We start from the raw sequence: 6,001 nt of genomic DNA, 5'->3' as shown, positions 1-6,001 counted from the left end.
TTCCAGTCCACTTGGTGAATTATTCCCACAATGGTGTGAGGTAAAGGGTTCCAGGATTTTAATCCAGCAACAGTAAAGGAACGGTGATATATTTCCAAGTCAGAGTAGTGCATGACTTGGAGGCAAAAGTGTTTCCATGCAGCTGCTATTACTCTTGTATTGCTAGGTGATGGAGGTCATGGATTTGGGAGAAGTTATCAAAGAAGCATTGGCAAGTTGCTGTTGTGCACCTTATAGATAAGACAAACTGAAACTACAGTGCAGTGATGGAGGATGATTAAGATCAAGCTGGTTGCTTTGTCCTGACTGGTGTTGAGCTCCTTGGGTGCTTTTGGAAATACACTCATAGAATTATAGAATCCTACAGGGCAGATGGAGACCACTCAGCCTATTGAATCTATACTGACGACAGTCCCATCCAGGCCCTAGCTCCATAACCCCAGGAATTTACCCTAGCTAATCCCCCTGACACTAAGCATGACCAATCCACCTAACCTCACACTTTGGACTGTGGGAGAAAACCAGAGTACCTGGAGGAAACCCACACAGACACAGGGAGAATGTGCAAACTCCAAGCAGGGAATTGAACCCGGACCTCTGGGACTGTGAGGCAGCAGTGCTAACCACTGTGCCACCGTGCCACCCACTCATCCAGGAATATTCCATTACACCTCCTGATTCATACCTTCTACTTGGTTTTGGGGAATCAGGAGATGAGTCACTCACCGCAGAATGCCTAGCTTCTTCTGACCTGCTTTTGTGGCTGTATTATTTACAGCTCAGTCAAATGGCGTTCTTTGTTCCCACATAGTCTGAAACCTCCAAAAACAGCCATGTGAGCCTTTTGACCAGATATTGACCTCCAGTCTTGTGGTCCTCCACTGGAATAGCATCAGCTCCAAGAGCTTTTCCCCTAGACAGGAGTGTGATTGTGTTGGTTGTGTCTAACAGCATGGGAGGGTCATCAGACAGCAGTTGGTGACAACCTGTAGCTGACTGTTGGTTGCTTCTTCATTGGTTGCAGGCCAGTTGAGGGTGTGGTTAAAGTGCTCTGCCCATCTTTTGAGAACTTGGGCTTTTTCTGAGGGTAATGTTGACCTGTTGGCACCAGGAATTGATGAAGACTGGGGCCTGTAGACAGATTTCAGAACATGGTAGAGGCGTTCTAGTCTTTGTGAAGGCTGTCTACTTTCTGATTCTGCTAAACGTATGACATCTCTCTGAGCTTACATTGGACAGTCCTGTCAGTGTTTTTGTGGGCATTGTACTTGGATGGTGATGACTCACCATTAAAGTCAATCCTTTTTATTATTCATTCATGGGACATAGACATTGCTGGCTAGCTAGCATTTATTGCCCATCCAATTGCCTTTGAGAAGATGGTGGTGAGCTGCCTTCTTGAATCGCTGCAGTCCATGTGCTATGGGTTGACCCACAATGCCGTTAGGGGGGCATTCCAGGATTTTGACCCCATAACTACAAAGGAACTGACATATATTTTCAACACAGTAAGAAGTCTCACAACACCAGGTTAAAGTCCAACAGGTTTATTTGGTAGCAAAACCACTAGCTTTCGGAGTGCTGCTCCTTCGTCAGGTAAGTGGGAGTTCTGTTCATAAACAGGGCATATAAAGACACACGCTCAGTTTACAAAATAATGGTTGGAATGTGAGTCTTTACAGGTAATCAAGTCTTAAAGGTACAGACAATGTGAGGGGAGAGAGGGTTAAGCACAGGTTAAAGAGTTGTGTATTGTCTCCAGCCGGGACAGTTATTGAGATTTCGCAAGCCCAGGCAAGTCATGGGGGTTGCAAAATCTCGCTAAGTGTCAGCTAAACTAATATGTTACCGCCTACATCCTGAATTTTCATTTTTTACAGTAACCTTTGATGCGGCAACTTGTGGAAATTTAAATAAGTACATCCGCTGCTTTCCCTTTACCTACAGCACATACAACTCCTTCAAAGAACTACATTAAATTGGCTACACGCGATTTCCCTTTCATGAAACTATGCTGACTCTGCTTTGAATTTTTCTAAGGGCCCTGCTATAACATCTTTAATCATGATGAACATTTTCCCTCTGATGTTAGACTAACTTGCCCTGTGGGTTACCTGTTTTCTGTATCTTTCCTCCTTCTCCCCACCCACTTTTTGAATAATATGATACACCATTATTTCTGGGTGTATCACAGCTTGGTATGGCTGCTGCTCTGTCTAAAACCCCAAGAAACTACAAAGGGTTGTGAACAAATCCCAGTCCATCACGCAAACCAGCCTTGCATCCACTGACTCTGTCTACACTTCCTGCTGCCACAAGAAAGTAACCAATGTAATCCCTATCCTGGGCTTATTCTCTTCCACCTTTTTCCGACGGGAAAAAGATACAAAAGTCTGAGGTCATGTACCAACCGACTCAAGAACAGCTTCCCTGCTGCCATCAGACGTTTGAATGGACCTACTTCATATTAAGTTGGGGACCCCTTGTAAATACTGACACACTCCCCAGGACCCCCTGTAAATCGCTTCTTGGCCTTTTGGCAAAGATCAAGTGTAGTATCGACATGCTGCACTTGGTTGAAGTCATTAGGTTACATTTCAGCTTCATTTGAAGCAATTTTTTAAAGCGGCATCTCGGCCTTTTGGCTAAGATGCAAATAAGATCAAGCCTTGGAGGAGGAACTACACCTACATCCAATCAACTTGGATCATGTAGATCAAGCCCAAGACAGGAGGTGAGAGCCCTGTCTTGTCAGCTTGGATCGGGAATGTCTCAACTTGTTGGGACTCTGAATTGGATTTGATTTGATTGGATTGGATTGGATTTGAATAAAGTTTAAAAAAAAGTGTCCCGGCTGGAGACAATACACATCTCTTTAACCTGTGCTTAACCCTCTCTCCACTCACGTTGTCTGTACCTTTAAGACTTGATTACCTGTAAAGACTCACATGCCAACCATTATTTTGTAAATTCAGTTTGTGTCTTTACATGCCCTGTTTGTGAACAGAGCTCCCACTTACCTGATGAAGGAGCAGTGCTCCGAAAGCTAGTGGTTTTGCTACCAATTAAATCTGTTGGACTTTAACCTGGTGTTGTGAGACTTCTTACTGTGTTTAGCCCATTCCAATGCCAATATCTCCACACCATATATTTTCAAGTCAGGATGGTGAATGGCTTGAAGAGGAACTTGCAGGTAGTGGTGTTTCCATATATCTGCTGTCCTAGTCCTTCTAGATGGAAGTGGTTGTGGGTTTGAAAGGTGCTGTCTAAGGATCTTTGGTGAATTCGCTCAATGCCTCTTGTAGATAGCTATTATTGAGAGTTTTTGGTGGAGGGATTGAATGTTTGTGAATGTGTTGCCAATCAAGCTGGCTGCTTTGTCCGTAATGGTGTCAAGCTTCTTGAGTGTTCTAAGAACCTCGCCCATTCAGGCAACTGGGTAGAGTTTCCTGTCACAGAATATAGCACCCCAGAATACGGCGCCAAACTTCCAGATACATAATTAATGAGGTCGGGGCCAGGAGATATGGTATGGTTCCCTGTCAGCCTCCGCAGCAGGAAAGCTCCTGATTCCTGCTTCCGCCATGGACTTAGTGTTAGATGGGAGAATTTCACCCCCCGAATTCCACAACATGATGCTGACCCACTTACAGGATCATTGAAACTTAGATTTGTCTCATCTGCCCATTCTTCTGGAATCAGTCTTCATGGTGGTACTGCTGCCTCACAGCACCCGAGTCCCATTCCGGTCTCGGGTCATTGTTTGTTTGGAGTTTGCACATTCTCGCTGTGTCTGCGTGGGTTTCCTCCAGGTGCTCCAGTTTCCTCGCACAGTCCGAAGATGTACAGGTTATGTTGATTTGCCACAATAAGTTGACCCTAGTGTTAGGGGACTAGCAGAGTAAATATGTGGGGTTACAGGAATAGGACCTGGATGGGATTGTGGTCGGTGCAGACTCAATGGGCCAAATGGCCTCCTTCAGTACTGTAGGGATTCTATGATTCTATGACCTGCCAGGTAGACAGACCCTTAAATCAGTGAGTGTTGGGGACCTGACAGCTCCCTTCATCTTATTTGGCTTACCTATCTAATCCATAAATAAATAGCCTTATGCAACTGCAATAATTTTCATAAGATTAAAAGAGAATGAATTGAGAATATTAGTATTCTCCATTCACTTTAAAAAAAGTAGTTTTAATTAATTTTACAATTATTTGGAAGCAGGGGTGGTAACACAGTGAAAAGGCAGCTGGGGGAGATGGTGGAACAAATTGAGTAAATATCCACAGCTATATTCCTAGAGGCACAATGTACAAAAGCAAGGGGTGGTAATGCTAAATCCTTGTATAAGTGGAGCATTGTCTTCAATTCTGGACACTATGTTTTAGAAAGGATGTTACAATCTTAGAGAGGGTACCCGGGGATGAGGGAATTGAGTTATGTGGGGAGATTGGTGAAGCTAGGGTTGTTCTCCTTCAAGCTGCTTCGATAGTGGAGTTCAAAACCATGAACAGTTTTGATTGCAGCAAACCAGCTCTAGTGGCAGAAAGGTCAGTAACTAGAATGCACATGTCTAAATTGATGGCAATATTGATTGGTTAAAGGAAGAGTTTTTTTAGAAAGTTTTTTTAGGCAGCATAGTGTTGTTTAGAATGCACTGCCTGAAAGGGTGCTAACCATTGTAACCATTGCTAACCACTACACTCCCTGAGCAGCATGATGGCACAGTGGCTAGCTCTCTGGCTTCACAGCTCCAGCGATCTGGGTTTGATTCCCCGCTTGGGCCATTGTCCGTGTGGAGTTTGCACATTCTCCCTGTGTCTGCATGGGTTTTCTCTGTTCCCTCCCACAGTCCAAAGATGTGTGGGTTAGGTGGGTTTGCATGCTAAATTGTCCCTTAGTGTCCCAGGACATGTATGTTAGGGAGATTAGCAGGGTAAATGTGTGGGGTTGTGGGGATAAGGCCTGGGGTGGGATTATTGTTGCTGCACACCTCTTGGGCTGAATGGCCTCCTTCTGCACTGTAGGGATTCTATGACCTGAGAAGCAAATTCAATAATAACTTTCAAAAATGAACTGGATTAATCCTCAATTGCAAAAGAAAATGGTAATGCTATGGAGAAAGAACAGGGTCAATGGGAATAATTGGATTAATCTACCAAAAGAGCCAGCACAGCCTGCTTCTGTGATGGGTCATTGTACGATTCAATGTTCTCACCAGCATTGAATAAGCACAAATGAAATTTTTGTTACATTTAATTTTAATAATGACTTGTTCAGCAGACTACATTGTTACAGGAACCTCAGAATATTGAACAATAGTTTGCATTGTCATTTACATTTATAGCCACTACTGATTGCTGGAAGGTTCCTGCAACTGTTGTGTGGAACTACAGTTGCCGGTTTCCTATCCACTGTGCGGGATGATGAGTGGAGTTTGTCAGTTCTTTGTGAGCATCCCTTTCATCGAGCTATTCTCAAACTATTAATAATTGAAGGATTCAAAAAGTTTGCTTTGCGTGAAGAAGTTTTTTGTACTTTGTTCCTGTGATAAGTTGAAGCGCTGTGACAGATGTGACAACATCTGATATTTATAGAGCAATCTGGAGTCAGCAAAATAATACAGCTGACTGCAACTCATACTGAGCTCAGTGACGATGGAGTTCTGTGCATAAATTCACCTGTAAGACTGTAATTATTTGTATTTTTAGAGTATAGACTGCAGGTGCTTCTGTTCAAATGTTATAAAGTATTAATAGGTGTAATATTGGATCATCCAGGTAACTTCCAGCTCATCTAAAACTCTGCTGACCACATCCTGACTTGCACCACTTGCCATTCAGCTTCTGTGCTTACTAACCTACATTGTCTCCTTGTCCAACAATACCCCAAATGAAAGCCTTTCAACCTTCTAATCAAATCCCTCCATTGTTTATCCTCTCTCTATCTTTGTAACCTTCTCCAGACTTCCAATCCACTCAGAGCTCTGCAATCCTCCAA

The 6,001-nt window shown here is 43.5% G+C and overlaps 1 non-coding gene across 1 annotated transcript; it reads left to right on the top strand.

The window, feature by feature from the left end:
• Positions 1–2,520: 2,520 nt before the first annotated feature.
• On the top strand, positions 2,521–2,720 carry LOC145351219 (U2 spliceosomal RNA). Its single transcript, XR_013888347.1, has one exon. It is a non-coding gene; the product is annotated as a U2 spliceosomal RNA (small nuclear RNA).
• Positions 2,721–6,001: the final 3,281 nt, after the last annotated feature.

The sequence above is a fragment of the Carcharhinus amblyrhynchos genome, chromosome 12, assembly GCF_965287045.1.
Source record: "Carcharhinus amblyrhynchos chromosome 12, sCarAmb.v2.hapA, whole genome shotgun sequence".
Classification (NCBI taxonomy): domain Eukaryota; kingdom Metazoa; phylum Chordata; class Chondrichthyes; order Carcharhiniformes; family Carcharhinidae; genus Carcharhinus; species Carcharhinus amblyrhynchos.
The sequence above is the reverse complement of the archived record's forward strand: the minus strand, read 5'-3'. Positions and strand labels throughout refer to the sequence as shown.